Consider the following 10,000-nt stretch of genomic DNA (forward strand, 5'->3'; position numbering starts at 1 on the left):
CTTTTGACTTTGCTTTCTAAATCAAATATGGGAACTCAGTGGGGCATAAAATGGGAAACAGTGACCCCGACGTGATTTGAACACGCAACCTTCTGATCTGGAGTCAGACGCGCTACCGTTGCGCCACGAGGTCCTTGATTTTGGAGTCACATCAGCAAATGTTGTGAGCCTTTTCATTTTTGCCCACCTCCTTATGTGCCTAGGGTTGTATTACAAGGTTTGGCTTTTTGTTTTCCATCCTATTGATGAAATTGAGTGCAGGTGCAGAGAGAACGCAGAGGATTGAAATGTTCAGGGAAAGGGTCTCACGCAGGAGCTCTAGACCAAAGGCACATTACTATGATTTATTAAAGTGCTTCATGCATGCAAAAGGAAACGTCCCTGGGTGGGCTTGAACCACCAACCTTTCGGTTAACAGCCGAACACGCTAACCGATTGCGCCACAGAGACTAGTGACAAAAGCACATCTCCTGAGACTCAACATATATCTTTATGTGTGCGCGCCTGCCTTGAGCTTGTGTTATATAAGGCGTCTTTATCCTACGCAGCATTTGCCATTTGCTTAGTGTCTTGTCACTGTTGGGTGTTATGATGCGCAGACTACTGTCTAATGGTGTTAGGGCCAGTATTACAACCAGTCCCAGTGTATGAGATACATGAATGACTTTTCTGTGGCCTTCTTAGCGTAGCTATCTGCTCCTCTGGTGGTGTTCTACCAGCCTGTCAGGCGTGTGTCTTGCCCATCCAATCTTCACTGTGGCATGTTAGACTTGTCTTCTCTGTGAGCGGAGTCTCCTTCCCAGAGCAGGTGCTTTCTCTGAACTCTTGCTTTGTAAGACTGCTGGGCAAGGCCCTCCCTAGCCCCTCACTCAGATAGATACATTTACCTGCAGAGCTCAGCTTTGGAGAAAGAGAGGGGGCAGAGAGCGCAAAGGGGAAGGCCCAAGGTGCACACCTTATTTTACATAAAAGCTCGGGCTCTTGGGAGGACAGGGACATGAGGGTTCTCAGGGAAAGCCATCACATTAGTATTGATGGCTGGGCCTTGAAACACAACAATCCCGGAATGGCCAGGCACAAAATGCCTGTGCAATAGGCCTGACCATAGGCTTCTGGAGGTCTTGCTCTCCAGAGGCCCCAGTGGTCTAAGCCCGACCAGGGCTGTGCCCGACCAGGGCTGTAGGCCGCGTTGGGAGCGAGTTAGGGACGCATAAAGGGACGCAGGGCGCAGAACTCTGCCCGTTTCACCCCAGCATTTCGGGGAGGACAGGGAATTTGGCAAAGACAGTGGGAAGGATTTTTAAGGAGGAGAGTTCAGTGACATGATCTGAAACACAATAGTGCTGGTGATCTGGAGGCTGCCTTCTATGAGCCACTTCTGTCGGGAGCAGCCTGCCATCATGCCCTGATAACCACAACACTAGTCCCAAGCCAGTGACCTCAGCAAATGCAAAAACATTCATACTTATAGTCTCCTGCATCTGATTCTTGCCATCATGTGAAACGTTGGCATTCCAATGTCTGTTGCACACACTTTGTTCATAGGTGTGCAATTTGAGTGCGTGCGCCTCATCACTGTCTTGGACAGAGCTCTGTCTCTAAGCTACACATGTGAAGCATTGGTGGTTCAGTGGTAGAATTCTCACCTGCCACGCGGGAGGCCCGGGTTCGATTCCCGGCCAATGCAAGGCTGTGTTCTTTTGACTTTGCTTTCTAAATCAAATATGGGAACTCAGTGGGGCATAAAATGGGAAACAGTGACCCCGACGTGATTTGAACACGCAACCTTCTGATCTGGAGTCAGACGCGCTACCGTTGCGCCACGAGGTCCTTGCTTTTGGAGTCACATCAGCAAATGTTGTGAGCCTTTTCATTTTTGCCCACCTCCTTATGTGCCTAGGGTTGTATTACAAGGTTTGGCTTTTTGTTTTCCATCCTATTGATGAAATTGAGTGCAGGTGCAGAGAGAACGCAGAGGATTGAAATGTTCAGGGAAAGGGTCTCACGCAGGAGCTCTAGACCAAAGGCACATTACTATGATTTATTAAAGTGCTTCATGCATGCAAAAGGAAACGTCCCTGGGTGGGCTTGAACCACCAACCTTTCGGTTAACAGCAGAACGCGCTAACCGATTGCGCCACAGAGACTAGTGACAAAAACACATCTCCTGAGACTCAACATATATCTTTATGTGTGCGCGCCTGCCTTGAGCTTGTGTTATATAAGGCGTCTTTATCCTATGCAGCATTTGTCATTTGCTTAGTGTCTTGTCACTGTTGGGTGTTATGATGCGCAGACTACTGTCTAATGGTGTTAGGGCCAGTATTACAACCAGTCCCAGTGTATGAGATACATGTATGACTTTTCTGTGGCCTTCTTAGCGTAGCTATCTGCTCCTCTGGTGGTGTTCTACCAGCCTGTCAGGCGTGTGTCTTGCCCATCCAATCTTCACTGTGGCATGTTAGACTTGTCTTCTCTGTGAGCGGAGTCTTCTTCCCAGAGCAGGTGCTTTCTCTGAACTCTTGCTTTGTAAGACTGCTGGGCAAGGCCCTCCCTAGCCCCTCACTCAGATAGATACATTTACCTGCAGAGCTCAGCTTTGGAGAAAGAGAGGGGGCAGAGAGCGCAAAGGGGAAGGCCCAAGGTGCACTCCTTATTTTACATAAAAGCTCGGGCTCTTGGGAGGACAGGGACATGAGGGTTCTCAGGGAAAGCCATCACATTAGTATTGATGGCTGGGCCTTGAAACACAACAATCCCGGAATGGCCAGGCACAAAATGCCTGTGCAATAGGCCTGACCATAGGCTTCTGGAGGTCTTGCTCTCCAGAGGCCCCAGTGGTCTAAGCCCGACCAGGGCTGTGCCCGACCAGGGCTGTAGGGACGCATAAAGGGACGCAGGGCTCAGAACTCTGCCCGTTTCACCCCAGCATTTCGGGGAGGACAGGGAATTTGGCAAAGACAGTGGGAAGGATTTTTAAGGAGGAGAGTTCAGTGACATGATCTGAAACACAATAGTGCTGGTGATCTGGAGGCTGCCTTCTATGAGCCACTTCTGTCGGGAGCAGCCTGCCATCATGCCCTGATAACCACAACACTAGTCCCAAGCCAGTGACCTCAGCAAATGCAAAAACATTCATACTTATAGTCTCCTGCATCTGATTCTTGCCATCATGTGAAACGTTGGCATTCCAATGTCTGTTGCACACACTTTGTTCATAGGTGTGCAATTTGAGTGCGTGCGCCTCATCACTGTCTTGGACAGAGCTCTGTCTCTAAGCTACACATGTGAAGCATTGGTGGTTCAGTGGTAGAATTCTCGCCTGCCACGCGGGAGCCCCGGGTTCGATTCCCGGCCAATGCAAGGCTGTGTTCTTTTGACTTTGCTTTCTAAATCAAATATGGGAACTCAGTGGGGCATAAAATGGGAAACAGTGACCCCGACGTGATTTGAACACGCAACTTTCTGATCTGGAGTCAGACGCGCTACCGTTGCGCCACGAGGTCCTTGCTTTTGGAGTCACATCAGCAAATGTTGTGAGCCTTTTCATTTTTGCCCACCTCCTTATGTGCCTAGGGTTGTATTACAAGGTTTGGCTTTTTGTTTTCCATCCTATTGATGAAATTGAGTGCAGGTGCAGAGAGAACGCAGAGGATTGAAATGTTCAGGGAAAGGGTCTCACGCAGGAGCTCTAGACCAAAGGCACATTACTATGATTTATTAAAGTGCTTCATGCATGCAAAAGGAAACGTCCCTGGGTGGGCTTATACCACCAACCTTTCGGTTAACAGCAGAACGCGCTAACCGATTGCGCCACAGAGACTAGTGACAAAAACACATCTCCTGAGACTCAACATATATCTTTATGTGTGCGCGCCTGCCTTGAGCTTGTGTTATATAAGGCGTCTTTATCCTATGCAGCATTTGTCATTTGCTTAGTGTCTTGTCACTGTTGGGTGTTATGATGCGCAGACTACTGTCTAATGGTGTTAGGGCCAGTATTACAACCAGTCCCAGTGTATGAGATACATGTATGACTTTTCTGTGGCCTTCTTAGCGTAGCTATCTGCTCCTCTGGTGGTGTTCTACCAGCCTGTCAGGCGTGTGTCTTGCCCATCCAATCTTCACTGTGGCATGTTAGACTTGTCTTCTCTGTGAGCGGAGTCTTCTTCCCAGAGCAGGTGCTTTCTCTGAACTCTTGCTTTGTAAGACTGCTGGGCAAGGCCCTCCCTAGCCCCTCACTCAGATAGATACATTTACCTGCAGAGCTCAGCTTTGGAGAAAGAGAGGGGGCAGAGAGCGCAAAGGGGAAGGCCCAAGGTGCACTCCTTATTTTACATAAAAGCTCGGGCTCTTGGGAGGACAGGGACATGAGGGTTCTCAGGGAAAGCCATCACATTAGTATTGATGGCTGGGCCTTGAAACACAACAATCCCGGAATGGCCAGGCACAAAATGCCTGTGCAATAGGCCTGACCATAGGCTTCTGGAGGTCTTGCTCTCCAGAGGCCCCAGTGGTCTAAGCCCGACCAGGGCTGTGCCCGACCAGGGCTGTAGGGACGCATAAAGGGACGCAGGGCTCAGAACTCTGCCCGTTTCACCCCAGCATTTCGGGGAGGACAGGGAATTTGGCAAAGACAGTGGGAAGGATTTTTAAGGAGGAGAGTTCAGTGACATGATCTGAAACACAATAGTGCTGGTGATCTGGAGGCTGCCTTCTATGAGCCACTTCTGTCGGGAGCAGCCTGCCATCATGCCCTGATAACCACAACACTAGTCCCAAGCCAGTGACCTCAGCAAATGCAAAAACATTCATACTTATAGTCTCCTGCATCTGATTCTTGCCATCATGTGAAACGTTGGCATTCCAATGTCTGTTGCACACACTTTGTTCATAGGTGTGCAATTTGAGTGCGTGCGCCTCATCACTGTCTTGGACAGAGCTCTGTCTCTAAGCTACACATGTGAAGCATTGGTGGTTCAGTGGTAGAATTCTCGCCTGCCACGCGGGAGCCCCGGGTTCGATTCCCGGCCAATGCAAGGCTGTGTTCTTTTGACTTTGCTTTCTAAATCAAATATGGGAACTCAGTGGGGCATAAAATGGGAAACAGTGACCCCCAACGTGATTTGAACACGCAACCTTCTGATCTGGAGTCAGACGCGCTACCGTTGCGCCACGAGGTCCTTGCTTTTGGAGTCACATCAGCAAATGTTGTGAGCCTTTTCATTTTTGCCCACCTCCTTATATGCCTAGGGTTGTAATACAAGGTTTGGCTTTTTGTTTTCCATCCTATTGATGAAATTGAGTGCAGGTGCAGAGAGAACGCAGAGGATTGAAATGTTCAGGGAAAGGGTCTCACGCAGGAGCTCTAGACCAAAGGCACATTACTATGATTTATTAAAGTGCTTCATGCATGCAAAAGGAAACGTCCCTGGGGGGGCTTGAACCACCAACCTTTTGGTTAACAGCCGAACGCGCTAACCAATTGCGCCACAGAGACTAGTGACAAAAGCACATCTCCTGAGACTCAACATATATCTTTATGTGTGCGCGCCTGCCTTGAGCTTGTGTTATATAAGGCGTCTTTATCCTATGCAGCATTTGTCATTTGCTTAGTGTCTTGTCACTGTTGGGTGTTATGATGCGCAGACTACTGTCTAATGGTGTTAGGGCCAGTATTACAACCAGTCCCAGTGTATGAGATACATGTATGACTTTTCTGTGGCCTTCTTAGCGTAGCTATCTGCTCCTCTGGTGGTGTTCTACCAGCCTGTCAGGCGTGTGTCTTGCCCATCCAATCTTCACTGTGGCATGTTAGACTTGTCTTCTCTGTGAGCGGAGTCTCCTTCCCAGAGCAGGTGCTTTCTCTGAACTCTTGCTTTGTAAGACTGCTGGGCAAGGCCCTCCCTAGCCCCTCACTCAGATAGATACATTTACCTGCAGAGCTCAGCTTTGGAGAAAGAGAGGGGGCAGAGAGCGCAAAGGGGAAGGACCAAGGTGCACACCTTATTTTACATAAAAGCTCGGGCTCTTGGGAGGACAGGGACATGAGGGTTCTCAGGGAAAGCCATCACATTAGTATTGATGGCTGGGCCTTGAAACACAACAATCCCGGAATGGCCAGGCACAAAATGCCTGTGCAATAGGCCTGACCATAGGCTTCTGGAGGTCTTGCTCTCCAGAGGCCCCAGTGGTCTAAGCCCGACCAGGGCTGTAGGCCGCGTTAGGAGCGCGTTAGGGACGCAGGGTGCAGAACTCTGCCCGTTTCACCCCAGCATTTCGGGGAGGACAGGGAATTTGGCAAAGACAGTGGGAAGGATTTTTAAGGAGGAGAGTTCAGTGACATGATCTGAAACACAATAGTGCTGGTGATCTGGAGGCTGCCTTCTATGAGCCACTTCTGTCGGGAGCAGCCTGCCATCATGCCCTGATAACCACAACACTAGTCCCAAGCCAGTGACCTCAGCAAATGCAAAAACATTCATACTTATAGTCTCCTGCATCTGATTCTTGCCATCATGTGAAACGTTGGCATTCCAATGTCTGTTGCACACACTTTGTTCATAGGTGTGCAATTTGAGTGCGTGCGCCTCATCACTGTCTTGGACAGAGCTCTGTCTCTAAGCTACACATGTGAAGCATTGGTGGTTCAGTGGTAGAATTCTCGCCTGCCACGCGGGAGGCCCGGGTTCGATTCCCGGCCAATGCAAGGCTGTGTTCTTTTGACTTTGCTTTCTAAATCAAATATGGGAACTCAGTGGGGCATAAAATGGGAAACAGTGACCCCGACGTGATTTGAACACGCAACCTTCTGATCTGGAGTCAGACGCGCTACCGTTGCGCCACGAGGTCCTTGCTTTTGGAGTCACATCAGCAAATGTTGTGAGCCTTTTCATTTTTGCCCACCTCCTTATGTGCCTAGGGTTGTATTACAAGGTTTGGCTTTTTGTTTTCCATCCTATTGATGAAATTGAGTGCAGGTGCAGAGAGAACGCAGAGGATTGAAATGTTCAGGGAAAGGGTCTCACGCAGGAGCTCTAGACCAAAGGCACATTACTATGATTTATTAAAGTGCTTCATGCATGCAAAAGGAAACGTCCCTGGGTGGGCTTGAACCACCAACCTTTCGGTTAACAGCCGAACACGCTAACCGATTGCGCCACAGAGACTAGTGACAAAAGCACATCTCCTGAGACTCAACATATATCTTTATGTGTGCGCGCCTGCCTTGAGCTTGTGTTATATAAGGCGTCTTTATCCTACGCAGCATTTGCCATTTGCTTAGTGTCTTGTCACTGTTGGGTGTTATGATGCGCAGACTACTGTCTAATGGTGTTAGGGCCAGTATTACAACCAGTCCCAGTGTATGAGATACATGAATGACTTTTCTGTGGCCTTCTTAGCGTAGCTATCTGCTCCTCTGGTGGTGTTCTACCAGCCTGTCAGGCGTGTGTCTTGCCCATCCAATCTTCACTGTGGCATGTTAGACTTGTCTTCTCTGTGAGCGGAGTCTCCTTCCCAGAGCAGGTGCTTTCTCTGAACTCTTGCTTTGTAAGACTGCTGGGCAAGGCCCTCCCTAGCCCCTCACTCAGATAGATACATTTACCTGCAGAGCTCAGCTTTGGAGAAAGAGAGGGGGCAGAGAGCGCAAAGGGGAAGGCCCAAGGTGCACACCTTATTTTACATAAAAGCTCGGGCTCTTGGGAGGACAGGGACATGAGGGTTCTCAGGGAAAGCCATCACATTAGTATTGATGGCTGGGCCTTGAAACACAACAATCCCGGAATGGCCAGGCACAAAATGCCTGTGCAATAGGCCTGACCATAGGCTTCTGGAGGTCTTGCTCTCCAGAGGCCCCAGTGGTCTAAGCCCGACCAGGGCTGTGCCCGACCAGGGCTGTAGGCCGCGTTGGGAGCGAGTTAGGGACGCATAAAGGGACGCAGGGCGCAGAACTCTGCCCGTTTCACCCCAGCATTTCGGGGAGGACAGGGAATTTGGCAAAGACAGTGGGAAGGATTTTTAAGGAGGAGAGTTCAGTGACATGATCTGAAACACAATAGTGCTGGTGATCTGGAGGCTGCCTTCTATGAGCCACTTCTGTCGGGAGCAGCCTGCCATCATGCCCTGATAACCACAACACTAGTCCCAAGCCAGTGACCTCAGCAAATGCAAAAACATTCATACTTATAGTCTCCTGCATCTGATTCTTGCCATCATGTGAAACGTTGGCATTCCAATGTCTGTTGCACACACTTTGTTCATAGGTGTGCAATTTGAGTGCGTGCGCCTCATCACTGTCTTGGACAGAGCTCTGTCTCTAAGCTACACATGTGAAGCATTGGTGGTTCAGTGGTAGAATTCTCACCTGCCACGCGGGAGGCCCGGGTTCGATTCCCGGCCAATGCAAGGCTGTGTTCTTTTGACTTTGCTTTCTAAATCAAATATGGGAACTCAGTGGGGCATAAAATGGGAAACAGTGACCCCGACGTGATTTGAACACGCAACTTTCTGATCTGGAGTCAGACGCGCTACCGTTGCGCCACGATGTCCTTGCTTTTGGAGTCACATCAGCAAATGTTGTGAGCCTTTTCATTTTTGCCCACCTCCTTATGTGCCTAGGGTTGTATTACAAGGTTTGGCTTTTTGTTTTCCATCCTATTGATGAAATTGAGTGCAGGTGCAGAGAGAACGCAGAGGATTGAAATGTTCAGGGAAAGGGTCTCACGCAGGAGCTCTAGACCAAAGGCACATTACTATGATTTATTAAAGTGCTTCATGCATGCAAAAGGAAACGTCCCTGGGTGGGCTTGAACCACCAACCTTTCGGTTAACAGCAGAACGCGCTAACCGATTGCGCCACAGAGACTAGTGACAAAAACACATCTCCTGAGACTCAACATATATCTTTATGTGTGCGCGCCTGCCTTGAGCTTGTGTTATATAAGGCGTCTTTATCCTATGCAGCATTTGTCATTTGCTTAGTGTCTTGTCACTGTTGGGTGTTATGATGCGCAGACTACTGTCTAATGGTGTTAGGGCCAGTATTACAACCAGTCCCAGTGTATGAGATACATGTATGACTTTTCTGTGGCCTTCTTAGCGTAGCTATCTGCTCCTCTGGTGGTGTTCTACCAGCCTGTCAGGCGTGTGTCTTGCCCATCCAATCTTCACTGTGGCATGTTAGACTTGTCTTCTCTGTGAGCGGAGTCTTCTTCCCAGAGCAGGTGCTTTCTCTGAACTCTTGCTTTGTAAGACTGCTGGGCAAGGCCCTCCCTAGCCCCTCACTCAGATAGATACATTTACCTGCAGAGCTCAGCTTTGGAGAAAGAGAGGGGGCAGAGAGCGCAAAGGGGAAGGCCCAAGGTGCACTCCTTATTTTACATAAAAGCTCGGGCTCTTGGGAGGACAGGGACATGAGGGTTCTCAGGGAAAGCCATCACATTAGTATTGATGGCTGGGCCTTGAAACACAACAATCCCGGAATGGCCAGGCACAAAATGCCTGTGCAATAGGCCTGACCATAGGCTTCTGGAGGTCTTGCTCTCCAGAGGCCCCAGTGGTCTAAGCCCGACCAGGGCTGTGCCCGACCAGGGCTGTAGGGACGCATAAAGGGACGCAGGGCTCAGAACTCTGCCCGTTTCACCCCAGCATTTCGGGGAGGACAGGGAATTTGGCAAAGACAGTGGGAAGGATTTTTAAGGAGGAGAGTTCAGTGACATGATCTGAAACACAATAGTGCTGGTGATCTGGAGGCTGCCTTCTATGAGCCACTTCTGTCGGGAGCAGCCTGCCATCATGCCCTGATAACCACAACACTAGTCCCAAGCCAGTGACCTCAGCAAATGCAAAAACATTCATACTTATAGTCTCCTGCATCTGATTCTTGCCATCATGTGAAACGTTGGCATTCCAATGTCTGTTGCACACACTTTGTTCATAGGTGTGCAATTTGAGTGCGTGCGCCTCATCACTGTCTTGGACAGAGCTCTGTCTCTAAGCT

General features: G+C 49.5%; 15 non-coding genes across 15 annotated transcripts; 5 read left to right on the plus strand and 10 right to left on the minus strand.

The window, feature by feature from the left end:
* Positions 1 to 61: 61 nt before the first annotated feature.
* On the minus strand, positions 62 to 133 carry TRNAW-CCA (transfer RNA tryptophan (anticodon CCA)). The gene has a single exon. It is a non-coding gene; the product is annotated as a tRNA-Trp (tRNA).
* Positions 134 to 376: 243 nt separating this feature from the next.
* Positions 377 to 450, minus strand: TRNAN-GUU (transfer RNA asparagine (anticodon GUU)). The gene has a single exon. It is a non-coding gene; the product is annotated as a tRNA-Asn (tRNA).
* A 1,166-nt stretch (positions 451 to 1,616) lies between these two features.
* TRNAG-GCC (transfer RNA glycine (anticodon GCC)) lies at positions 1,617 to 1,687 on the plus strand. Its single transcript has one exon. It is a non-coding gene; the product is annotated as a tRNA-Gly (tRNA).
* Positions 1,688 to 1,758: 71 nt separating this feature from the next.
* On the minus strand, positions 1,759 to 1,830 carry TRNAW-CCA (transfer RNA tryptophan (anticodon CCA)). Its single transcript has one exon. It is a non-coding gene; the product is annotated as a tRNA-Trp (tRNA).
* Positions 1,831 to 2,073: 243 nt separating this feature from the next.
* TRNAN-GUU (transfer RNA asparagine (anticodon GUU)) lies at positions 2,074 to 2,147 on the minus strand. The gene has a single exon. It is a non-coding gene; the product is annotated as a tRNA-Asn (tRNA).
* Positions 2,148 to 3,292: 1,145 nt separating this feature from the next.
* On the plus strand, positions 3,293 to 3,363 carry TRNAG-GCC (transfer RNA glycine (anticodon GCC)). The gene has a single exon. It is a non-coding gene; the product is annotated as a tRNA-Gly (tRNA).
* A 71-nt stretch (positions 3,364 to 3,434) lies between these two features.
* Positions 3,435 to 3,506, minus strand: TRNAW-CCA (transfer RNA tryptophan (anticodon CCA)). Its single transcript has one exon. It is a non-coding gene; the product is annotated as a tRNA-Trp (tRNA).
* Positions 3,507 to 4,968: 1,462 nt separating this feature from the next.
* Positions 4,969 to 5,039, plus strand: TRNAG-GCC (transfer RNA glycine (anticodon GCC)). The gene has a single exon. It is a non-coding gene; the product is annotated as a tRNA-Gly (tRNA).
* Positions 5,040 to 5,110: 71 nt separating this feature from the next.
* Positions 5,111 to 5,183, minus strand: TRNAW-CCA (transfer RNA tryptophan (anticodon CCA)). The gene has a single exon. It is a non-coding gene; the product is annotated as a tRNA-Trp (tRNA).
* Positions 5,184 to 5,426: 243 nt separating this feature from the next.
* On the minus strand, positions 5,427 to 5,500 carry TRNAN-GUU (transfer RNA asparagine (anticodon GUU)). Its single transcript has one exon. It is a non-coding gene; the product is annotated as a tRNA-Asn (tRNA).
* A 1,138-nt stretch (positions 5,501 to 6,638) lies between these two features.
* On the plus strand, positions 6,639 to 6,709 carry TRNAG-GCC (transfer RNA glycine (anticodon GCC)). The gene has a single exon. It is a non-coding gene; the product is annotated as a tRNA-Gly (tRNA).
* Positions 6,710 to 6,780: 71 nt separating this feature from the next.
* On the minus strand, positions 6,781 to 6,852 carry TRNAW-CCA (transfer RNA tryptophan (anticodon CCA)). Its single transcript has one exon. It is a non-coding gene; the product is annotated as a tRNA-Trp (tRNA).
* A 243-nt stretch (positions 6,853 to 7,095) lies between these two features.
* TRNAN-GUU (transfer RNA asparagine (anticodon GUU)) lies at positions 7,096 to 7,169 on the minus strand. The gene has a single exon. It is a non-coding gene; the product is annotated as a tRNA-Asn (tRNA).
* Positions 7,170 to 8,335: 1,166 nt separating this feature from the next.
* Positions 8,336 to 8,406, plus strand: TRNAG-GCC (transfer RNA glycine (anticodon GCC)). Its single transcript has one exon. It is a non-coding gene; the product is annotated as a tRNA-Gly (tRNA).
* A 386-nt stretch (positions 8,407 to 8,792) lies between these two features.
* On the minus strand, positions 8,793 to 8,866 carry TRNAN-GUU (transfer RNA asparagine (anticodon GUU)). Its single transcript has one exon. It is a non-coding gene; the product is annotated as a tRNA-Asn (tRNA).
* Positions 8,867 to 10,000: the final 1,134 nt, after the last annotated feature.

The sequence above is a fragment of the Triturus cristatus genome, chromosome 4_2 (genome assembly GCF_964204655.1).
Source record: "Triturus cristatus chromosome 4_2, aTriCri1.1, whole genome shotgun sequence".
Classification (NCBI taxonomy): domain Eukaryota; kingdom Metazoa; phylum Chordata; class Amphibia; order Caudata; family Salamandridae; genus Triturus; species Triturus cristatus.